Genomic DNA, 25224 nt, shown 5'->3' on the forward strand with positions numbered 1-25224 from the left:
GGCGGCCCTTCCCGGGCTCATCCTCCCTTCCCACGGCCCAGGCTCCGTCTGGCCGGAGCTTAAGTCCCTCCTTTTTGCCCCCGGCCCCTCCCCTTCTCTAATTATGTACAAAACACTTCTTAGAATAAAATGGCCAGGCTGGGGCTCCTCCCTGCTTTCCTCTTCCCCATTCATCCTCTCCAGCCCTCTCCAAGCCCCTCCCTCTGTGGCAAGCCCAGCCTCTCTCTTCCCTCCTGGAGCCTTTTTCATTTTTATTTCTAACCCCCTCTCCATTCTCCCTGCTGCCTCTGCTCCTTCCCCCGATGGCTACGAACTGAGCAGCAGAAGAGAGGGGGGGGGCACAGGAAGGGGGGGGAAAAAAAAAGGCAAGAAAAAGGAAAAGGAAGAAGGGGAGAAAAGGAATTTTTTTTTTTTTTTTTTTTTTTACCTCTGCCCTTAATGCCCGCGATCTGGATCAAGGAAGGGGATTTTCTGTCTGAGCATGAAAAGGACTGCTAGAGCCCCAGGATTTTCACGCCTGCAGCATCAGCCCCGCACCCAGTATGCGAGCTGGACAGAGAAGCTCTCCCACAAGTTCCTACCGAGCCGAATAAAACCCACGGGCGACCCGATCTCCGCCAGAGAGGGACATTAAGCATCAGGTAAAGGCGAGCGCTGCGCTGCGGCTGCGGCTCTGCCCGTGCCCGGGGCCGGGCTCCCCCGTCCTGCCCGCGTTGTGTAACCGCGCCCGCGGCCCCTCCGCCCGCACCGCCCGCACCCCGCCCTGGGCACGGCGGGGGATGGATGGAAAAGTCCCGCAGCCCCGTTAGCGGTTCTACCTGCGCACTGCTGAGCGAGGGGCCGGGGTCCGCCGGCGCTGGGAAGACTGGGAGCGCTGGTTCGTGCTGGGGCAAGGCGCAGCCCGCCGAGGATGCCCCATCATGGGGGCTCAGCCCCCGGCTCGGCGGGGCTGGAGGAGAGGCGGGGGTGGCGGCGGGGGTGGGAGGCAGCCGGGATCCATCTGTATTCCGGAGTATCGATACATCCCGGAGCGGGGGGGGGGACCGTCCCCAAGGAGATGGTGTCATCTCCACTTAATCCGCTGCTCCGCTCGCGCGAGTGACAAGCAAATCGCGGAGGCAAAAAAGGAAAGTCTGTCGCCTCGAATCCCACACCGGGCTGATTGCCTCGACTTCCAGCGGGGATGGGAGACAGCGGCAGAGCCGGGGGAGGGCGCCGATGGCGGGGGGCTGCACCGCAGGGCGCAGGAGATGGGTTTCCCCCGCTCAGCTCTCGGTGCTGCTCGCGAGGCTGGTGTGGAGCATAACTTTGCCTTTTTCCAGTCCTTGGGGAATGGAGACGCGGGGGGCACTGCCACACCATTGCATCATCCCCGAGGTCCATCACAGCCTGGGACTAAAGCCCCAGAGACGATCGGAAGAGGGTTGTAGGTGTGAGTGTGTGTTTTGGTTTTGGAGAGTCCCCCCGTGCTTGTACCTGGGAGTGGGGAAGGGGAGGGGGTGTCACTTCTTGGATGCGGTCTCCTCTTCCCGGAGGGAACCCAGCAGTAGATGAAACGCCGGCAGAATTGGTGTCTGAATTTAGCCGTGTGATTGACATCTGCACTAGGCAGGATAGAAGGGTCCTTCATGCTTTACTCTGGCTGCTCATCTGGATGCATAATAATAATTTGTTAATGACAGTAAAGCTCTTTCCCAGGAGTTGTAGAGAAGTATTTGGAGGCTAGTGAGAGGAGAAGGGAATGCGTAAAGAGGAGATGTGGGTTCGGTGTAAGAAATATGAAAGGTTTTTTTAAAAATTCCTTATAAAGGAAAAATATTGATCAGCTCTGCTTGTGAGCGACAGACAGACAGACAGACTTGGACTCTCTCCCTCCCACACACCGCACAGACAAGCAGCCGTGGTCTCCCTCATGCATGTACACGCTAAGCACACCAAACACATGCTGGGAACTCGCACAGCCCACCCCGTGCTCACACACGGCACCTCGGGCTTGCTCCCGCATGGATGCAAACACCTATTCCAGCTCTGCGGCCCTGCAGTTCCCCCACGCTCAGACACACAGACTGGATCCACAGAAATAGCTGCATTGATATTCTTATTATGTGAATCGAGCCTTCAGACGTTCACATGAGCACACACATGCTTGTCTTCTTTGCAGGGCTCGCAGTCGGTGGTTTGCTCCTCCAGCGTAGTCTTCTCCCTTGTAGTTTGCTCCAGGCATTGATTTGGGGTTTGTCTGACTCCAAAGCCCTTCGCGACTCAGCAGAAAAGCTGCTACATTTTGTGTGTCTACGGTTGTTTTATTGCTCTTTGCACGTTCCCAGGACTCAGGAATGATTTCACTCCTGGAAAGAAAGGCAGACGAGCAGCAGAGAGGGGAGCAGGGAAATGGCTGGGGGAGCAGCGGCAATTCCATACCCATCGTGCCTTCTCTGATAAGAGCTGGAGTCTGGGAGTATGGGGAGAGGTCTGCTGGAGTTACCGTGGTTTTTAAGGTGTGTGAGTGTGTGTGTGAGCAAAACCACACACACATCCATAGCTAAAACACACAGTGCAAGGCTCCACTCAGTGTTACGCTGGTTCAGAGCAAAACCCTCCCCTCCTCACAGTACAGATGCTCCCTTTGCAAGCCCCTTTGATCAGAGATGACTTAGGATGTGTGGGGGAGATGATGTCACTGGTGTTAGAGGTATTTAACCTCCCCCTCTGACCTTCCTCCCCTTCCCCTTTTTCCATAAGGCCTAGTCAGGATACTGTGCAATCCTCCAAGAGCAGGAATATAATGAGGCCGACTGAAGTGTATATTAAAACTTGGGAGAGGAGGAACATATGGTGAATTGGCTTGCTTATAGGTAAAAGGTGTCCCAAAAGAGATGATGGGGGATGTATCTGTGTTCCCTCCTCACCTCCACTGTTTACTACACTGCAAGTACGGGTAAGGCTGGTGCTAAACACTATGTGGGAATGGGTCTGCCAGCAGACAATAATCATTGTTGTCTGTGTGACAGAAATAGTTCAAAGCCAAACCCTCCCATTTTTGCTCAGGCGGGAGCCCCAGTGCCTGCTCCGGGCTCATTGCTCGGGAAAGCACTGCAGGAGCCGACTCCAGAACCGGCACATCCACGCCTGGCCCCCTGCCCACCTCCAGAAATGGATGTGGATTTTTAGACTTTACCCAGGGCTCGGTGTTTGTAGCTGATGCAGGGACGTTGAGCAGGCAGGAAAAAAATTACTCGGTAACCCCCTCCCTCCAAAAAACCCCAAACCGCTGAAGAACAGACATGAGTGTGAAGAGCCCCCAGAGCACCCCGAGGCGCGGCGTTCGGAGATGGGAAGTCAGGGAGCGACCCCCGGGAAGGGAACACACCCCGCGCTCGGCGCCCCGCGCCCGCTGCGCCAGCGCGGCCCGAGAGCGCTGCCGCCGCACCCCAGGAGGGGGCGCTGTGGCTCCACCGAGCGCCGGGAAAGCGGGGCAGCCCCTGCCTGTACCCCTGCCTGTACCCCTGCCTGTACCCCTGCCTGTACCCCTGCCCTCACCCCTGCCTGTACCCCTGCCTGTACCCCTGCCTGTACCCACTGCCCGCACCTCTGCCCGCACCCCTACCTGTACCCACTACCTGTACCCACTGCCCGCACCCCTGCCTGTACCTACTGTCCGCACCCGTGCCTGTACCCCTGCCTGTACCCACTGCCTGTACCCACTGCCCGCACCCCTGCCTGCACCCCTGTCCGCACCCCTGCCTGTACCCAGTGACTGCACCCCTACCTGTACCCACTGCCCTCATCCGTGCCCGCACCCCTGCCTGTTCCCACTGCCCACACCCCTGCCTGTACCCATGCCTGTACCCACTGCCCACACCCCTGCCCACATCCCTGCCTGTACCCCTGCCTGTGCCTCTGCCTGCACCCCTGCCCGCACCCCTGCCTGTACCCACTGCCCTCACCCCTGCCTGCACCCCTGCCTGCACGCCTGCCCATACCCCCTGCCTGCACCCCTGCCTGCATCCCTGCCCGCACACCTGCCCATACCCACTGCCTGCACCCGCTGCTCATACCCACCTTCTGCACCCCCTGCCCACACCCACCGCCCTCATCCTCCTGCCGGTACTCCCTGCCCGCACCTCCTGCCCGCATCCTTCACTCGCATCCCCTGCCCACATCCCCCTCCCGACTCTTCCTGCCCTCACTCCCTGCCCGCACCCCCTTCCCGCACCCCCTTTTCATCCCCTCCGCCTGCATCCCCTGCGCGCATCCCCCCGGAGCGGGGCCAAGCGCCCACCGTAAGGCGGGGGCGGCCGGGGGCGGGCGCTCGGTGCCGGACGGGTGCGGGGCCGAGTCCTCCCGCTGCGGAACCGCGGGGCGAGCGGAGCCCGCGGGGGCCCGGCCCGGTGCGCACAGGGATCGTTCACCCGGTGATGAAATGCAGCTACTTCTGGGACAGAGCCCAGCAGCTTTTCCGTGCCAGCAAATACTACAGGGGAAGTGAAAAATCACTTCATGCATTGGAAGTGCAGAGATGAACTTAGCGAGGCAGAATATAAATTACCCGGAGCGAGGGAGCTCGTGCCCGGTGGTTTGATTTACACCGTCCCCCTCGCGAAAGTATCACGGGATTTTTAACAACCGTAAGGACCTTGGCCCATTTCCTTCCAGGCCACACAGAGCAGCTTCCCAGAGAGGGAGAATATCCACACACACACACACACACACAGATCTGGCTTCTAGAAGAGCCACGGACCCTGGGCTGGTCCTGTGGTTCTCCCCCTTCCCTGGAAATGGTTGCTGGAGCAGGATGCTGAGCTATGGAATGGTGCTGAGCTGAGTCAGGGTAAAGCACCTGCCAGCGGTGTGTGGTACCCCAGAGTGTTCCCAGATGCCAGGGCTCTGCAGGGCCACATCCAGCTGACTTGCTGGGCCTGGAGCTTGGGTGGACGTGGCTGCAGCAGCTCGTGGCTGCAATGGGTGTGGAAAAGGGAAATACTATAAAGCAGAGAGACCTGGGAAAGGAAAGTAGATATATCTGCTGGGTTCTCTGTCTGGAGAGAAGCAAGCATGGGCAGAGCTGGACTAGGCAAATGAGCTGGCATTCCCCAAGGTTTGGGAGTAGGCATAGGGTGGCTGTTGCTGGATGGATGGGCTAGGCCAGGGAAGGAAAAGTGCAGGGACTAGTGGGAGGGAGGAACAGAAGTAAGAGCAGAAATCAGAGGAGCAGCTGATTTAGACTGAGCTGAAGGCTATTGAAAGAATCAAGTTTATTTCAGAAGAGCTGGATCAGATCCTAAGCGAAGGTGGTATAAACTGGGTATAAACATGTCATTTTGAAAAGGAGCTAAGTCAGGCCCAGGATTCCCTCTGCACTTGGGCTGGGGAGTATAACACAACGTGTCTCAGCCTTTGCAGCCCCCTGCTTGGGGAGCTGTTTTCTTGCAGCCTGGAGGCAGGACCTGCAAGCAGCATCACAGGAAGGGGAGAAAGACTCTCTTATTTATTTTCGCTGTTTGTTCTTCTGAAGTCATGTGCTCTACATCCATTTTATTGTTGCCTGCACAGTGCAGCTGGCAGAGCTCAGCTCTGCACAGAGCTCTGCTGTGTCCCTGACAGGCCCATTTGGAGCTCAGTGCTGGGTGAGAAGGGGACCCAGGGTGCCACCAAAGCCACTGCAGCTCTGGTGATGGCACGTCTCTAGGTGTTGACATAGCATCCCCAACTGCTTGAACTCCATACATATGATTCCTGGCTCCTATTTCAGAAAAACTACTAGTTGCACTGCTGATGGATCACCTATTCCTCTGGCAATAGGAATAACAGTAAGTCAGAGAGGCAGCAACTGATGGGAGTGAATAATGTAAACCAGCTTCAGATGGTGGCCTGCAGAGGAGGAGGGAGTGAACAGCCCTTGCCAGACACACACTGTTGTTGCTCACTGTTTGTATTGGTGATGGAAATGCTGGGCAGAGGTAGAAACTGAGGTGCCAGGAGCACCAGCATGGCTTTCAGGCCCTAGAGCAATTCTCTGAGTCTGGTAGCAGTGGGCACCGTTCGATGGAGTGTTGCCATCACAGCGACATCTTCCCTCCCAGAGGGTCAGGAATTACAGCAAAGTCAGCCCTGGGCTGACACATACCAAGCAACGACACAAAAGCTTGCAAACCAAGCTATGAGAGGTTCTCACACATAAGAGAAGCTCCAGAAAAAACAATTTGCTCCAGGGCTTTTTGTTGGAAATCAAAACAGAATGTAGGAGTAGAGGGAGCTCTCATACTCCCATCCATTCTCCGCACTCCTGATTTCCAGTAGAGTAGCTCTGGATCTTGCAGTCTCTTCGTGCCTGGGATCTGTCTCCTGGTTATCCCGATAGGCAGCACGTCCTTTCACCTGGTGTTTACAGAAGATGCAGCCTGGAGCCTTACGACAGATCTTCTCACAACTTGGACTTTTATACCTATGCATATTCCAGCCGGAATATGTTGTACAGCAGTGCCTGTGAAAAGCTTGCAGCCACTTGCTGTAAATCATCCCAGGCTATCAGAGCCAGGGCTGTTAACTGGCTCCGTGGTGAGTGAGGATCTCTTTCTTAGGCCTTGATTTAGAGCGTGATTTAAAACCTGGCCTGCGCTCGAGACTCTGCTGTGTCCATCATGATTTTGGATGCAGTTCTGGCCAGAAGTCCTGAGTCGGCACAATGGATCCCGTTTAGCCATCTCCTTGCCCTGCTGTAGCTGTGCAGGAGGGTGTCAGATGCATTGCTAACACTGGAGACCTCTGGGGTAATTTATCCTTGCAGTTGTGGATGCTGACTTGCTAAGCAGGGTGGGAGACAGGGTGAGCTTTAAAAGCGTCGCCTCCTGTGGGCAGCACATTCCAAGTGAGGCTGCAGGGCCAGAAAAATAAATAAAAGAGACGTGTTCAGTAGTTCAGAGGCAGAAAATTACAAAAAAACCTAAAACTAACCAAGGAAGGATGGATGGGAACGAGCTGTGACCCTGGGGAGGAGGCTGAGGGTTCAGGGCAGGCAGGAGGACCTGGATAAGCGGGTGTGAATCTTTAGCTGGACTCCTGGGATCAGTGGGACAGACAGCAGCGAGGCAGGATGAGGGTGCTGGAGCAGCCTGGCAGCTTTGGGCATGTGGCTGCTCTTCCAGCAGGTACAGATGGTGAGTGGGTAAGCGAACCCTCAGACATATGCTGGGGTACATATGTGGCTCTGGGTCCCTCCTGGCTCAGACCCCCTCCCTGCCCAGAACAGGAGGATGCTAGAGTTATTCCAGCCATTTCCCACACTGCTCCGTGCTGGAGGAGACTGGCAGTCAAAATCAAAGGTGTGTTTGGAGGGAGCACGGAGAGCTCGGGAGGCACAAGGTGAGACTGAAAGATGCCTGAGAAATACTGAGGAAGTCAAAGGGAAGAGCTAACAAAGACAGCACAGTGTTTGTGCTAAAACTGTGAACAGAGAGGAAAAAAAGCAGCAACAAGGATCTCTGTAACGTAGCCCTAAGAGCAGCAGCTATTTCTAGAATTGCTTATTGTCATGTCGTCCAAATTCGGAGTTGCTTCTGCAAAACAACTCCAGGCTTTGCTGTTTTATGCCTGAGAATGCTGATAATGTGTTTATCTGCCATTTCTACTCTCCTAAAAGAGAACTATAAAGTATTTGAAAATGATGGAGGGTTGTTGTACCATGTTTTAGGCCAGTGAACAGATAAATCTAAATCAACCAGGGAAAAGAGACCAGTGAGGATTTCCCCACAATATTTATGTGATGTTGGCTTAAAGTAACTTGAGTTCTCAGAAATATTTTGATAAAATCCTTTTTGTGCAATTAGAGATACATGTTTAGCAATCCTTTCATTTGCTCCTTGGGGGAGAAGAGTTAAGGTTAAAAGACTGATTGGAACTGGAGTTGCTGCTCTTTGGTGATGGAGCTGGATTGGGCCTTGCTAAGACTGGGAAATGGTCTAACCAAACCAGAAGGACAGTGAAGGGATCAGAAAGGCATGGATGGGTGCTGTCACTCCAGGGATAACCTTTCAGCTGTGTGGGGATGTGCAGTCAGTTGTCTGAGGGCTGTCATGTGCAGTGTCACCAGGAAGATGCTCTGTGTGACTGTTTATTTACTGTCTCCATTTGTGCTTTTGGTTTTCATAACATTCTGCAGCAATGGAGTAAGTTATGAGTTGTCTGCAGAGATATTTTGCTTAGAATTTTTTACATCTGGTACCACATAGTTTCCTTGGGTGTCTCCAACTTTCTATGGGAAAGAGAATATCCATGTCTCATTTCTCTCCCCTATTTGTGACTAGACAGATATCAACTCACCCTCGTTGTCTCAAGGGCCCCACTGCTGCAGGATATGTCACTGGGTGCTCAGATATTGCTCAAAAATATCAAACACAGACTTGGTTTCCCTCCTGTGCTCAGGTGTGGCCGATCCAGTGCAATCCTGACTGCAAAGAGCCCGATCCTGCAACTGGAATCACACAGGCAAATTTTTAATTACAGCCCCACAGACATAATGAAACCTATTTCCAGGATCAAAGCCCGAGCAACAGCAAATCCATACACATGCTGAGTGCAGAGTGAATCATGTTTATGATCCGTCAGCGTTCAGCTTCTTTGTTCCAAAATGCTGGTCAGGAAGGCAGAAGAAATATTCCCCAGGATATTATAAAGACTAACATATCATCAGAGGGAGAATCAATGGAGATTGATGGCAAATTAGATGGACACTTGAGACATTAAAAGGAAGGATGGAAAATAGGAGTGATATTATAATTGAACCATATTAATACATTTTAAATTGCTTTACAAATATTAACAAGTTAAATAAAGAAAGCCTGGAAATAATAGTTTATCTAGTCTGGGAAAGTGAGGAGCGAGAAGGGAAATTCAGGTTCCAGTGCAAAGGTATATGAAGGTTAAAATGAAAAGTGATCAGAAGCATTTTAACACTTTGATGGTACAAGAACAAGGGGACACATCAAAATTAAAGGGCACAACTTTTAAAGCAAATTAAAAGGAAATAGTCCTTTCTTCAGCGTATGGTGAAGCCACACAATTCCCTGCTGCAGGATGTGGCTGAGATGAAAGTCGGGATGGATTTGAAGTGTAAAAGGCTACGTAACTTTGTAGCAATTAATAGCATTTGCAGCCCTGCAATCTGGGACAATGGTAATCAGATCTCGTGCTTCAAAGCAAAGGCTGACCATCTTCTGGGGTCAGGAAGGACATTTTCTCTCTGCATAAAAAGAACATAATATGGTCGGCCAGGTAATATGACTGGCTATGGTCGATCCCGCTAGAAGCTAAGTCAGCAAGAGATTAGCAAATTGCTTCTGTGGGTGCTGGATTAAGGTATTACAAAAAGGTTTTCATCAATGCCAGGCAGAATATCAATCCAGGAATCTCTTCCTCTGTGTCACCTCCCACAAAAGTAATTTCAGTGATTACAGTAGATACTGGAGCAGGACATAAAAGGGGTGGGTATGAGCAGCTGCTGTGACCCTGAGCTGCACATCTCGGTTTCCTCCATCGCCGCCGTTATCTGTGGGATGATGCAGAGCTTGGGTGAGCCTGGAGTCTCCCAGCACTAGGAACCGTGTGGATGCAAGCTTCCTGCCCTCAAGGGCCTGCTGTCTGGACAGAGGAGGAGGACAAGAAACAGGGAATGCCATCACCTCTGCTCAGAACCAGAGGAAGTGCAGCACACGGCTCGGGGATCGATTCAAATCCTGTTAGAGTCACTGGAAGCATTTCAGTTTGCAGTTTTGCCTTGACAGATTTTGAAACTAGTCAGTGGCAGGGTAGTGGAACATTTTAGAAGACAGGACCTTAAATATCGCAGTGGGATATGGGGAACAGTTGGAAAATCAGCCTCCAAGGTGTTTGTAAAATGTCACCTTAAAGAATTTGCCCAAGCTGTCGCAGGAAGGCTGCGGCAGAGACAAGTACATGAAACCTTGAGCTTTAACCAAACCAGCCTGGTAGCAGTGACACAGTGGAGAGAGATCAGCTATGGAGCCATGTCCTCTCCCCACATTTTCTCCCCAGAGCCATATCCCCATGCACCTGAGGGCCTCGAGGTGCCTCCTGCAGGCAGAGGTCCACCCTGTCTGCTGTGTGCTGGACACAGTCCTGCATCCTGCCCGTAGTCATCCACCATCACCGAGGCCACGCTGCTGGGAGGGAGGAGGAACCTGCCTTTCTCCACTCCCTTCTTCTCCCTTCAGCCATTTTTTGTCCTGTTCCTGAAGAAAGACATTTGGGTGCAGAGAGGACAGGCTGCTGTATGCAGACAGGGATGTTCAGCTTTGACAGGTGACACTTGCTGAGGGTCCCTTCTCCAGTGGCCATGAGTGAGCAGAGAGGAGACTATTCTTCAGTGGTCATCTGCTCTGGGGCTGAGACAGGGAATAAAGCAGTTCCTCTAAGAAAAGTGAGAAGGATGGACAGCTCATGGCTGTGAGGAAAGCACACCAATAGGTGGAATTAAGTTCTGAGAGGTGTGTGAGTGGGGCTGGGTGGAGGGAGGAGAGAGCTGGCAGGTAGGAACACAAAATTCACCTGCAAGGCAAGTGTGAATGCTGAGACAAATTGCCACATTGGGACAAATGATTCCTTTGCCTCCTGGATTGCAAACAGGAGAGAGATGTGACCAGCAGGTGCAACTCTGCTGGCGAGGTGTTGTGTAGGTGTGATGATTACTGTGCTTATGGGCTTGGCTGGAAAGGGGAAGGATGGACAAGGGAGCTTTAGTTCTGCAAAATTCACGAGAAAGATGCATGCAAAAAAATGGCTATAAGGTAGGACTGCAATTTACCTGCATTATTGGAAGATTGATTTCTGATGAAAGGAGCAGAGAGAGGAGGGGAATAAAATTTTATAGATGGCAAGAATGGGGAACAGAGCTTTAAAATGGCAGCTGTGAGTTAGTATTCTTGAAGGATTGGTTCAAATGGGACTGCAGAGACCACTGCTAGCTTCTGATTTCCAACCACCTGCATTTAGAAAAGAGAGGGAGACCAGCAGACTGGCCTCAGTGAAATTCTGCTGGATTTCCCCCAGAGAATCAGAATTGTCCCTGCATTTCAAGTGCCTGAAAGACTCAAAACACTGAGAAGGCTGAAAGGTGAGGTGAGGGTCGAAAGGGAGAATGGCTGGCAGGAATAAGTAGATTGTAGCCTAGGCTGGATAATTCAGGGATATGTAATAAAACTGCATGGTGACAGATAGTGAATAAAAGACTGCAGGTGTATTATGGTTTACGGAGCACAGGACAGATGTGTCTCTAAGGAGACTGTGATAAGGAGGGGAAGGGAGCAGTGGATCAGGAGCAGAGGCTGTTTTGGGATGCAAGAGCACTGTGTGAATAAAGCAGTGCTGTAGCAAGATAGTTCAATCATGGTGCTGTCACCAACATGTTATATATGACCTTGGGCAGGTCACTTAGGCTGATAACTTCCAGAAGAGCTTTTTAAATGCATGTGTTGCCATGCACAGGAGCCGAATCTCTCACAGTCAGTGCTGCAGCTCTGAGCCCTCCAGCTCACACAGTGAATCTCAACTACCCAGGGAACTCTCAATCCAAGTTTGGAGTGAGGAAAAATCTGGATTTTTTTTTTTTTTTAAAGAATTCAGCATCCCCTGTCCTCAGGAAATATTACCCCCCCACCCCCCCCCCAAAGACTGGTCGTCAGCAGTGCTGAGTCTCCACGTTTCCAGAGCTGGGCAAAAGCAGCACTGGTTTGCATCTGTCTCCCCTCCACCCCAGCAAAGTGGCTCAACCTTTAGAAATCTGGCCTGAATTAATTTCTTTCCTTTTTGCCAAAGACCACTGGCAAAGTCATCCTTTGCTGGAATATCCCTCCCTTGCACACAGAAATGGGGACTTCACAACACCCACGGCGAAGGGCAGGTGCAAACACACACACATAGAGCTGTGCATTGTGCTTTAAGAAGCCTGAATCAAGGCTGCTCTTTCAGTTCACCATATTAATCTTTTTTACCAATTTCAGCATTTGCAGTAAATAACAATTAATGATAAAGCTGCTTACATTAAAAAGAAGAGCAAAAGAGGCTGATAAGTCCTTCCTGCCAGTGGATTCTCCTGCAGTGCTTCTCATTACTTTGTTTCCGAGTCTGAAGGCAGAAATTTTGTCCGTGGCTGCACTTTTTTTCCTCGCTGCTGCTCCTCCAAGGCAGCTTTTTTGTAGAGCCTTGAGACCAGTGAACTGCAGTGCCCAAACCCTTCGTGTCTCAGATAACTTTGATGCTGGGGCATGACCCTCCCTCGGGTGCCATAATAGTGGTGGCCAGAAGTGCTGGGGACAAACACACACTCTGCTGCCCTTGCACAGCGTTCCTGCTTGTCTGCAGACCTCCAGCTATAAGATTTGGAGCTGGGGAAAAGGAAAGCAACAGGAGAGCTGAGGCACATTCTGGATTTTATTTTATTTTTAGGTGTGATTTTAAAGCTCCAAGCACTTGAAAGGATATGAGGACTGATTTCCAGCTCAATAATGCAGACTTTCTGTAGTAAGAGGCTCAAGGATGCATTTTCCATGCCCCACATGCAGAGTGTTCAAGCGTGCAGGGTCTGCTGGGACAGTGCTGGAGGATTGTGGAGGATGACAATAAGCCTTTGGAGGGTTTGTGCTTACTCACATTGCCCACAACTGATGTTAATAAAGCAAAATATACCAGAACTGGGTTACTTCTTAGTGGAAGTTTCTTTGCTCCTGAAGAAAAACCCCAAGAGCAAACAAATGCAAGTGCAATGAGTATGGCTGAGGAATACAGGAGCCAAGATCTTTGGCAGTGTGGAAACGAAAGGAGATATTTTGATGCCCAATTCCTATATATGTGCCTAATTCTCTTTAAATCCACTGGAAGCTGAGCAGGTGATGCTTCCCCACATACCTCTGGGACAAAGACTGCTGGTGGGTGGCTGTGAGCAGGGTCCTGTTCTTGGGAGACCAGCCATGACAACAGATTCAAATGAGGCCTGAGGAGCAGGATCCCTGGAACAGGCTGTTCCCATCCCTGCGTGTCTGTGTTCCAAGAGCTCTTTAGGGAGCTGAGTCAGGGATTGCTGATTCAGGGAGCTCTGGTTTGTTTTTTTTTTTTTTTCTTAATGTCATATGCACTTGGACATCCCACGTTCCAGTTTTCTGTAGGGACCTCGTGCCTGTTTGGTTCTGTGTTAGGGATAGTGGTGCTGGGGAAAAAAATAAAAATGAGAGCCAAGAGAAGTGAAAAGAAAGAATTCAGAGAAATAGAGGGTAAAAAGGGATTGTGTCATCGTCTTAAAATAAACCAGAGCTATGTGGCAATTTCTAATGGAAAAAGTAAATCCACTCTCGGATCATTTCCTGGGAACTTTTCTCTCCCTTTTGATACAGGGATTTGCTCATTTATTTTTTGTAAATCTAATTATTTCACTCTAAGTTCTCTGTTGAATGCAGGTTTAGACTAGAAGAAAGCAAAGGACTCTGAAAGTTGTCAGCTTAAGAAATTCACAGAAACTCAGCCTTGCTGATATCCCTCATGTTGTTATGAAGATCTGACAGACAGTTATTGGAATTCCTGGTAGGAATAGGTGAATAATGACTTCTCTTTTTTTCCCCATCAGTTTGGTTCTGGAACAAAAAATGAAGGGAAAAAAATTACTTTAAGGTATTTAGATATAATTAGCGTGGCAGGGAAAGAATGAAAAGATTTTATACTTGCGACTAGAAGGAAAGGGGAGTAGAAAATCACTTCAATATTTACATTTAGCAGAGAAGCATAACTCTTTTTTTTTTTCCCATAGCCATATTATTCCACTTTTGGTTGCTTTGGGTTTTTTTTCCACTTCTTTCTAGATTCACTTAACAAACACCTCATCAGAAAGCATTTAAGTTAAGAAATAATGCAGTTGTGTATTTGATTCTTTTAATTTTTTTTCCCACCCCATTTTTTGACAGTAACTGTCTAATGAATTCAATCTGAATTAATAAACATTGGCAGACAATCCCCAAGCACTTTTCTGAGCCTAATTTTAGGATGTGTTAAAAACAATGTCTCGCATCCTTAGTGCCTGTGATTGCAGTTCCCTTTATGCTACAGGCAGTTAAAGACAATTCATACCTCAAATAACACACACTCAAAGGGTCCAGAGCGATGGGAGATAAAAGGAGAAAGTAAAAAGATTTGTCTGAAGTCAGATTAAATCAGGAGAAGAAACATATAGAGAATCCTACACTCTTGACTTACATTCCCCACCTTCTCACTAGCCTATGGATTAATTATAAATCTCTTTCTCACCCATTAGATTTCTCTCATACTACTTCTACTCCTGCACTTTCTCATTCACACCTTCAAGTCTTTGCTACTCTTCCTTTAATCCGAGTTTCCTGACACTCTATTTTTTTGCACACTTCCCTCTTTCCTCCTCTGCTCCTCCTGGAGAGGATTGCTAACGAAGTGGCAAGTGTTAATAACGTGTCTTGGCTCTGCCTGCTGGGGTGGATAAAGAAGGAGCAAGGTGGGTGAAGAGTAAAGAGGGAGGAAGAGATGATCTGAACTGATTTCTGGACAAAGGTGTGAAGGAAGGCAGAGGAACCCACTGCGCTCTCAGAACCCTCACTGCTATGGGAGCAGGGTCTGAACTGAATGTCTTGGGAGGAGAATATCAACATATCTGCAAGGTGGACTTGTACCCTCAAGGATACAGAGGCCAAAGGGGCAGCAAAGACTTACAGGACCGGGAGATGTGTGAGCAAAAGGGAACCAGCAGATCTGCCCTCTTTGCTGGGACAGGACCTCAGTCGAGGATTTATCTGGATGGTTTGTGCACAGGGACTTGCAGTGCTCGAGTAAAATCAGCTGTGAATGTGCATATTCAATGAGACAGGGGTTGGGGGTGCTCCCTGCACACCGGGGCTGCCATGCTGGCAGGGATTAGGCAGCCATCTGCTCGCTACAACACACTCCCAGGTCTGTACCTGGATCCGGGATGTCACCGGAGCTCCCGCCGACTTCCTCAAATCCCGCGTGTTTGTCACTGCAGCCTCTGCTCTGTGGGGAATGGACCAACCTGGTCTGTGGGTTTAGGGGACAGAGGCATTAAAAGGGCACACAGGAGGAGAGGCTCAGGAGCCTGTACTTTGGGCTGACAGCTGCAGCTCCCTGAGGAACAGAGGCCAAGCCCACAACAGCTGGTTGGAGAGACACTGTGGGCGCTGTGGGAACAAAGATGTTGCCTGGTCTGCAATCCAGGCAGGAGGAGGGAGAAAACAGAGATGTAAATTAGAAGGAAGTTTCCTTGAGCTGCTCTGGTCTGAGAATATCATACCAAGAATAAAATGTCCAGGAATAGCTGTCTGTCATTGTAAACAGTCACATTAGCCATGATGGATAACTTCAGGCTATGTCTTCATGAGCACAGTAGACTCTAAATACTCTTCTTTCTCTGGAAACTCCTTCCAAACACCTTTGATTTCACAGGGATAAGCCAGCTGTATTCCTGTTCTGCATTTAATTTAACACTCACAGAAAATTATTTATCTAGCCAGCTATTTATTATCGAATTCCAGGTCTGCAGTTGAGGAAATTCTGTTTATTCCTTTTCCACAGCAGTGTCTCTGTCTCTGGCAGCTCTGATTAGCTGCTAGGTGCCCTGGGGAATGTCGAAGCAGAATTAATTAATCATGACCAGCGATGGAGGTGTTTTTCAGATTTGAATTTGGCCAGCTTGTTGCACAGGATCTTTCTGGGAGTCAGGCTGTTGAAGACACGAATGTGACGCCTGCTCTGGGTTGCTCTCAGCCAAAGTCACTTTGGGAAGCTGCAGAGGCAATGTAGGATCTCTCCAGTGCGGGGGAGATGTAGCAGAAGTCAACAGTGTGCTGGTGGAGGGGACTGCAGGACACCATGCCAGTGAAACTGTAAACTGCCACTCAGCATGTCCTGTCCTTCCCCCAGCCCCAGAGGTGTGAATCTCTCAGCATTCACATAGAAGTCTTTCCTGAATGCCTCCATTGGAGCAGGAGGAGTTGTGATGGCACCTGGCACTTGCCAAAGTGGAAGTCACCCTTCAGCATGCCCACGAGTGATGGCAGTGCTGGCCAACTGCACAGGCTGTGCTGAAGCAGCAGTGTTTGCTTTACAAACAGCTCTGATTTCTTCCAGACCCTCTTCCCTCCCTCTGTAGAGCCTGCTGGAGCATGTGCTATTCTTCCTGCTCAGTGATTTCCTCCTGGCAATGGGGAAAGGTCAAGTGCCCAGGCCAATTCTCTTGGATCTGTCCTCACCCTTCAATTCCTCTGGCCATGAAGGGCTGATGATTTGCAGAGTCTGGCATGGATGGGCAATCTCTCCCCGCAGGAGCATTCCTACTTTCCAAAGACACTCCACAATATGGCTTGGAGTAATGAAGCATTTCCCTCAAGGACTCTTCCAGGGGGTAATTCAGTGCTCCATTGTACCCTTGCTGTCAGAGGGATAGGGCTCCAGCACCACAGATGTGCTGATGACAAGGGGTAAGATCAACTTTCAAGTAAATTATCCACGGTGTTCAGAATTTATCATCCTCAAATCTCTTTTTCTGCCTTCAACTCGTTCCATTGTTACCTAACACAGAAACAAATTGAGGCACTTTGCTCCTTCCCCACCCCAGAGATGAGGCCACGTCTGGGACGGAGCCATTTGTGGGGCGGGGAGGTGGAAACTTCTGCTTTCAATGGAAGTCTCAGACTCCAGCAGTGCTCACTATTAGCTGAAAGCTGTAATCCATAGTGACAGGCCAGCTGGAGCACGAGGAGGCATCCAGACAGATCCTCATGCAGAGGTGCCCTCCCAGCAGCTGCGTGGGGAAATTCAGATTTCCAACTGCAGCGCCTGGTGGTCGAAGAAGGTCTCTTTAAGAGGAAAAGCAGACAGAAAAACCCCCTCTGCTGCTGTAAATAAACCTCCAAAGGTGGGGGATGCTTCTCCTTTTTACTTCCACTGCACAAACACCGTGGTGGTGAGGACTGACCCCTCTCTCCAAGGGCTGCTGAACCTTTGATGGGAAGGAACAGCTCTTCCTATGTACTGGAACTTTCTTTTACCCTCATGAAAGGGGGGAGAAGGGAAAGACAACAGTCAGGCATGGCCTCTATGGGAAAGAGCAGCCTTTAGTACCTACTGGAGCTTCCTTTTACCCTGATGAAGGGAGGAGAAGGAGGCTGGTCATGCTCTGCCTCTCATTCCATCCCCCATCAGGCACAGCCTCACGCTGGGATCCCGCTTTTCTCCCCATTTAAAATGTCCTTTGTGTCCTCTGGCCATCCAGCCCTACCTCCATCTCCTATTGAGCTACACAGGACCCTCTGGGGACATTTCTCTCCATGAAATGAGGGATCAATAAGTTGCCTCATTCCAGGCTCACTCTGTGCTGCCCTTCTCACCCTCTCTTTTGCCACTTGCTTTGCCCTTGTTTTCAACTCACTGTCACCACCCCCAGCACGGAAGCGATGGCAGAAATTCAGAGCCTATGCATGGAGGAGCAAAAATGTGGTTTAAAACAAGAAAAAATCCCAAACAACCAAGCAGGTGGACTTCCAAGAAGGAGGTGGAATATATCTTTTAAAAGTACATAAGTGGTTTGGAAGCCAAAGGCCCCAGGAGGTCAATGGTATTCAGACTCAAATCCCTGATGCTCATGAAAACATTGCATACGAATTCCACTCTGGGAAAATCTGCATTTTCTTCCTTTTTTTTTTTTTTCCAGCAAGTGGAGAAGAGGGTTTTCTGGTGTGGAGAGGGGAGTGGGGCTGTGCCATGCTGTCATTGAGCTGACAGACCTGCCTGGAAAACGGACATGCTATTTCCTTGGGAAATTCTTGCCTTTTGATATGGGGTTGGGTTTTTTTTTTTTTTAACTTCAGCCTGAAGGAGAACCAGGATCCCACAAGGCTCTTACGACCTAAAAATTCAAAAGTAATAATAATTTGAGACCATCAATATTTTCCGTTCCTGTGGCGCTGAAGCACTAAAATGCCATGAGAAATATTTATCACTGTCTAATGGTAACACATGTAATAAATGAAACAGCATCAAATATTTTATTCAATCAACAGTATATTTTCAACTTACATCAATACAATGCAAAATGTGTAAAAATGTCAAAACAAATTAACTGAAACAATATAAAAATAATGTGTTTATTTCCTCAAAATTAAACGTTTCAACGTGACTGAAGAGAGAAAATCAAACTGATTTGTTTTGACACTTTAAACGCAAAAAAGTTTGTCAGAATTGACATGTTCCCGTGCAACGTTTGGATTTCGAGAGAACTGCGTTTTCCTGTGAAAAACTGTTCTGTCAAAAATTTTTGACCAGCTCTACTTGCAGTCTATCTAAACAGACAAGCATCACAGCCAAGACTCTCAAACGCTCCAGGTGGTCAGGAGATGGATTTAGCACAGAGCAGAACCGTCTCAAAGAAGGAAATAAATAAACCTCACAGCTAGAGGTGGCCTCAAACTTGGCTCACAAACTGCTTTAATGTTGGAGATGCTCAGACCTCAGTGGTTTTGGTCTTTAATCCTGGCAAGGACTGAATTCCTTTGGTTTTCAGCAGATCTGTGTTGCAGAACTGATGGGAGAGAGTGTTGGTGATGGTGAGATTCCAGTGCAGATCCTCAATATTCTCTGGGATTTTTCAGTTCTTGGCTTTGGTTGGGATTTAGCTGGTACCAGCCCTCTGGGTCTGACTGATTATTACTGATAAGGGTGAGATGGCTTTATTTTTCACACATCCTTCTGTCCCAGTGGGATTTCCAGGCTCAGTTGGAATAGGTGGGAATGCAGTAGAGTGGCTCCAGGGTTCAGGGCTTGTGAGAACAGCTTTGGGTAGGAGTTCTCCCACCTTCATGATACACAGATTTTAAATCTTCTCATTATATAAATGCAGTTCCAGGTTAATTCGAGCTTCTAATTTAATATTCTGTTCCAAATTAAGAGTTAATATGGTATTTGATTATCTTTTTGCAATGAGATCCAACCCAAGGCTCATTGACTTCAATAGACCTTCCAGGAGAACCTGCAGGGATGGTGCATTCTGAGAACAGGAGACCTGCACTCAATATTTCTGACTTCTGTTTCAGAAGCTGCCCATAAAATGGTGGTTTTTGGGGCTAATACATTTTCTAGCTCACATTCCTGTCCTGAATTTAGGCACCTGTGCATCAGTGTGCACATAACTTCTATATGGGGTGGTAGGGCTGTAGAAGGGGCTGAATCTGGGTGTTTTCAGCCTCACATGAGCGTCCTGTGAGCTAAAGGAGTCCGTCCTAAACACTTAAATTAGTGATTTGTGGATCACACCTCCAAGTCTCTGCAGAGCATCCCTCAGGGAGTTGCAGGGATGTGAAGGGAGCAGTTATCCTCACCCTGGTCCCACGTGCAGCTCTGTTCCTCTGCACAGCTCTGAGCTGGGCTGTCCTCTGGAGGTCCCACCTTGTCTCTGGAGTGTCCTGGCAGGACTGTGCACAAGGGTCTGAGACAGACCCTGAAGGAGACTGTGTGGCCAAATGCACATGGAGATTTTTATGGCCACAGCAAAATCCTTTTCTGCTCAATGGGATGAGGAAAGCAGAGCTGCCTGAGGCCAGAAATTGCAGCTGCCAACTCAGGGTCCCTTTTCTCTCCCCTCTTCAGCTGCCCCTGGTTCCCTTGGCTTCATCCAGCTGAGTGGTGGCTGAAGCTGGTGCCCGGAAGGAAGCTCCAAATTAAATGGTGCTTGTCAACCTGGCTGGCAGGGCTGTCATTATCCAAGCAACAGGAGCTGTACCAGGAGAAGCCCGTGGATTTTAACCCCTTCTGCTCCTCCAGTTAGAACAGAGGAACACAAGTGACCCAGGTCAGAGGCTAAGCTCCTTGCTGAGAGACAAGAAAAATGGGAAGATAAACCATTTGCAAGGATCGTTTGGTAACTTCAGCTTCTTAACATACCTCAATAAGCAGTGGTAGTTTGCATTCCCCAAATCCTATGGAGTGGGTCACTCCATGGGGCTTTTGTGGCAAAGTCTCTGCCCAGGAACGAACTTCAGAACAACAAAATTATTGCAAGGAATGTCAGATGTGGGATAAGAGTTGACTTTCTTGGGTTGAATGTTACACTGTTGCTCTTCAGGGCAGTTTGGGCATCAATTTTTGTTTCCTTCAGTCTCTCTGCTTACAGGTCCCAATGGTTGCAAGGGAATATATTAGAAAGGCAAGATTGGCACATGGGATGGAACAGGCAGGAAACCCAAACCCAGGGTTTCTGGACTCTGACACAGGCCTCATTGAACTGAGTATTCAGATTGCTCTTCTTCCTAAATTTCCAGTAGAAACTGTAGGGAATGGTATGATTTTTGTTCAGTTTATTGTGTCTGGTTTGCAGGTGTTTTCTTGTTCCAAAATGCAAGAGCAGTATTAAATGAATTTGGATATTTCCTCTTATGCATAAATTACAAAATCTATTTTGGCTCAGTCAAAACACGCTGTTTAAGAAAAACACTTCATTTTGATTTTGAATGTATATTACTCAACATGTAATGAAAAACAAAACACAATCTTGAACCGATCCTTTCCAAACTGAACACTCGACACATTCTGTTCCAAAGAAAAGCTGACTTGATCAAAATGCCTTTTTTTTTCCCCCTTAAATCAACAAATTTCCACAAAGTGTTTTGCCTCTGATGAATTGGCATTTTCCTGACGTGAAATGAGCAATCCAAAAAAATTCTAAGCAGCTCTGTGGCAAGTCCCAGCTAATTCTGGAATAGTAGCAGGAAGGTGCGTAGGAAGGGTACTGCAAGGAGACGTAGCACTGAGCTGAGACTTAAGAGATTTGGGCAGAATTCCTGAAGCAGTTATAAAATGAGCTGGGACAAGTCATTAATCTACCCCGGGTCTCAATTCCCATTCTGCAGAATGGAAAAAGCAGCACTTCCCGATCTCCTAAAGCTGCTGCAAGGATAAAAATCTATTAACACTTATGAGATTACTGGACTTTGATATGAGGTGTATAAATACAGAGGAAGACAGAAGAAAGGGCTGCATTTTTGTGTAACTTAGAATGAAATTATGGGGAAGTGGACTAGCTAGGACAATAATTTAATAATAGTAGGAATAATTTCAAGTTCAGGGCAGTGCTTAATAGAAATCACTGCTCACCACCCATCATATTTTTTTTTTAATAAGCAGCTCAGAAAAGTGCAATTTATCATTATTATTATTATCATCTATATTCATCCTATCTCTACCACTTCACAAATGAGAGGAGTTCCTCACAAACATCTACAAAGAGAGCTCATTATCCAGCCTCCCTATTTTTAACTCTCATTTGTGACAATAGCTATCAAAATCCTGCCAACAGTCGGGCTGCTGGTGTGCTGACACCACTGCTCCACAGCCCGCTGAGCAGTATTATCTCACTGTTCCCTCGTGCTCCCCCATCTGTCCCTGGCCATCTGGTGTCCTTGCTCTCCTAATTAGATTGTGAGTTTTTTGGGGCATGGACCGCCTTGCTGCTTTCTGTTTGTGCAGCATCTATGGTGGGACCGGTCCGGGCTCGAAGCATCAGGCTTCAACACCACAGACTCACAGGGTATCTTGTGTTGGAAGGGACACACAAGGACCATCCAGGCCAACTCCTGGCCCTGCACAGACACCCCAACAATCACACCCTGTCCCTCAGAGTGTTGTCCAAACCCTCCTGGAGCTCTGGCAGCCTTGGGGCTGTGCCCACTGCCCTGGGGAGCCTGGGCAGTGCCCAACCACCCTCTGAGGGAAGAACCTTTGCCTGAGATCCAACCTGACCCTGCCCTGACACAGCTCCAGCAGTTCCCTCAGCTCCTATTGCTGGTCACTGGACAAAGCAGATCAGTGCCTGTCCCTCCACCTCCCCTTGTGAGGAATCTGAACACCACAATGAGGTCTCCTCCTCTCCAGATGAACAAACCTCATTGTCTTCTCATGTGGCTTCACCCCCAGACCCTTCACCACCTCTGTAGCCTTGTGACACTTCACCACGTACCTGTGTGCACTACTGAGCACTGTGAGGAGGTTCTCCTCTCCAAACAGAGCCTTGAACCAAGAGCCTGAGGATCCTGGAATTCAGAGCACCTCGCCCAGTAGATTTACCATGAGGACTATTGAGGTTTAACTCCCTCTGTCCAGCACCACCTGCTCTTGTGACTTGGTGGAGGCTGCTCCCTGCCTTGCTTGGTTTCAAGCCGCCTCTCACCCTCATCATCATCACACTGGTGGTTTATAATTAGCTGAAGTGCGGGGACAAATGAGCTGAAAGCAGGTACAGAGCTGTTACCAGTGTGATTCTCACCTCGTTACAGGCAGGGAGTAATTAGAGTTTCTGCACAAAACCCGCTCCCTTTAGGCTGCTGGTTGAACTGCATTAATAAAGGAGGGTTTGTAGGGTGGTTTTGGTTCACTGAATATTCTGACAAGTTGTAAGCAAAGTGTTGACAAACTGAAGAGAAAAAAAAGTCTCTTCTCCTGGGAGTCATTTGGGGTCAAAAGTAATATTTTTATCACTGTTCTCTCTTAAGAGGATGGAGAGACAAATCAAAAGGAGAAAAAGCTTGAGTAGTTTGAAATAGAGATTTGGAAATGTTTCCCCTTGGAGCTCTCACAACCCAAACACTGACATCTCCCAATCGTTATTTTTTTCAGCATGAGCAATTTGGCAAAAGTGAGGGGAATTTGTGGACTGTGTTGGTATTCTTGGAAAGGTATTTCTCATCCTCTCTCCTTGCCTTTCCTCACCTAAAAATGTTTCAGCTGATGAATATCCCACAGGTTTAACCACTCATGCATATTTAAAACTGAAATGGTTAAAGAATAATGGAAATTGGGACACCAATCAGTGCAGAGTTACCGAGGTCTGGGGAGGAATTCAGTCATCGCTGCCTGAAATGGTGAAATCCCACTTCCATAAAGAAATAGCTTTGCAACCAATTGGAATTTCACAATGTTGCATGCCACAGTCATCCAGGGCCTCAGAGCCACTGCTGAATTGCAGCTCCATCCCTGACTCCAGTCAGGTATCAGCGTCTGCAAGTCTGAGCTATAAAGACATCTAGGTCAGAAGTGCCCAAATTCTGTTTTCCCAGAGCTCAGGTTTATCCACAGCAGTTCCCATGACTTAACAAACCCCGACAGATTGGCTTCCCCATTCCTTTCCATCCGTGTTCCCTGTTTTCCTCTGGCTCTGACACAAAAGGTGTCCCCAGCTTGGCTGGATTGCTGGACAGGGTTCCCAAAGGACAAGCAGAGCTGCTTCATGGGTGCTGCCTTCCAGCACTTCCACGGGCCACCTCTGAATTAGGGGCAGGACATAAATGTTATTGCTCCAGTTGCACCTGCCACAAGTTAAATCCTAAAGGTGTAGGGCAGTAGTTACCTGTCTAGCAGGAATGTGAGTGCACAGTTAACTCAAAGCAGAGATGGCTGAGTAAAATCCAGAGGAGCTTATCCCTACTTAAAATTAAGGGTACACTTAAGCTGTTTGCTGAAATGAGGTCAGACATTCGTCACTTTACAGGGTCGAGCTCTAAACCAACATAAGCTGTTCCATCTCTCCCCTGACACTTCAGCCTCTTACTAATTTATCAGCATCCTAAAGCACTGTGTGAAGTTGCTGCAGAACAGAAGTGTTTCAGATACAAATAGGAATTGTTAGCCTCCTCCCTCTGGTAAATGGCAGCAGGCAGAAGCCTCTCTCAACCTGCCAAGAACCAAATGTGGGACACAAGGAAGAATTATTGGTGCATGAAGCTTAAAGGGATAGGGGACTTATTTCTTTACTGCAAATAATATGTTCAGTAATTTCTCTTTCCCGGGTCTGCATTTCTGGTGGAAATAGTTCACACCAACGAGCATGGGGGAAAGAGAAGGGATGTGTGCAAGATCAATTTGAGTCTAATAGAAGGGATAAATGAAAGGGGAAGAGGTTGGGAGAAAGGTAGAAAATCCCAGGAGGCAGAGGAGTAGTGGACTGTTCACAGCAAGCGATGGAGAGTCAGAGCATTTCATCCTGTCTGTCCATTTATAGAGGGATCTGGGGCTGCACAGCCTCCCCCAGATGAAACAAGACCTTGCAATATCATTTTGTGCAAAATCTATCATTCTGGGCTACCCCACTGTATAAAAATTACCTTTTAAGTGGCTAAGTAGACACCCAGCTCTATTCCTTTCTTCTTATTTCAAGAAACAATGGGAGTAACAGCACTTGCCTGCCTTACTAGAGTGCTGAGAGCTTTAATTAATGTCTCTAATTCAATTTGAACTCCTTGGATAAAAGGCACTACCTTCTGACAGCAAAGGTATTGCCGAAAATAGAATATAATTAACACACAGATATCAATCACGATGAAATTAAGTGTACATTCAAATACAACTTGCACTTTACAGAAAGTACTTGCCTATTTTTCCTCCAAGAATCCTGAAGACTCATAAGATAAGGAACATTTGATGCTCCAGACTGAATTTGTATTAGAAAAAGGCCACCTTAAACCACCTAATAAACTGCAAGGGGTTGTAACAGGAACCTCCATTTGCACTGAGGGATGGACGATGCTGGAAAATGACTGGAATGTGACTCAGAATCAGCACATGGAACATTTTCTTCTCCCACTACTTATTTACCCTGAACTGTAGCCCGTGTTCTGGCTCACCCACTGCTCATGTTTGTTAACAGATGTGACATTTGCATGATCATGTTTGTTGACATGAACCAGAAGGCCCCAGCTCACTGCATTGCTCTGTGGTGCTGCTGAGTGGAAAGGGAGCTTTTTAGCTTGGATTTTTTCAACTGCTGCCTTACAAAGCTGGCTGAGATGGTTGTCATCCATTGCTCGTGGGACAGAAACACCTTGTGAGTCATGTGGGCAGCAGATTTGCATTCTGGTAGATGCTACAACCAGATTCTGGCCTCTCCAACAAGTTCATGGTCCAAGTAGTCACACAAATACTGCTGTGACTCCATGTTGATAACTGGAAAGTAAGGCCAAAAATAAGCATGCAAGGGCACTGACCAAGGTTCTAGAGGGTGTCTGGGGCAGAATTGAGCAAAACATTGGATTCCTGGATCAAAACTCAGTGTCTGACTCCCCCAAGCCTTCCCTTTAGTGCTGAGATTCCTTCTGTGCCAGATTTAGCCTTGGGTCTCCAAACCAAGGGTTATAGACTTGG

General features: G+C 48.5%; 1 protein-coding gene across 1 annotated transcript in view; it reads left to right on the forward strand.

Moving 5' to 3' along the window:
- The first annotated feature begins 235 nt into the window (after positions 1-235).
- Positions 236-25224, forward strand: part of BRINP1 (BMP/retinoic acid inducible neural specific 1) — a 91431-nt gene continuing 66442 nt past the window's right edge. Inside the window, exon 1 of the mRNA XM_032708518.1 lies at positions 236-641. The gene's annotated coding sequence lies outside the window, so the exon portion shown is untranslated. The remainder of the gene's footprint in view (positions 642-25224) is intronic.

The sequence above is a fragment of the Chiroxiphia lanceolata genome, chromosome 21, assembly GCF_009829145.1.
Source record: "Chiroxiphia lanceolata isolate bChiLan1 chromosome 21, bChiLan1.pri, whole genome shotgun sequence".
Taxonomy (NCBI): Eukaryota; Metazoa; Chordata; class Aves; order Passeriformes; family Pipridae; genus Chiroxiphia; species Chiroxiphia lanceolata.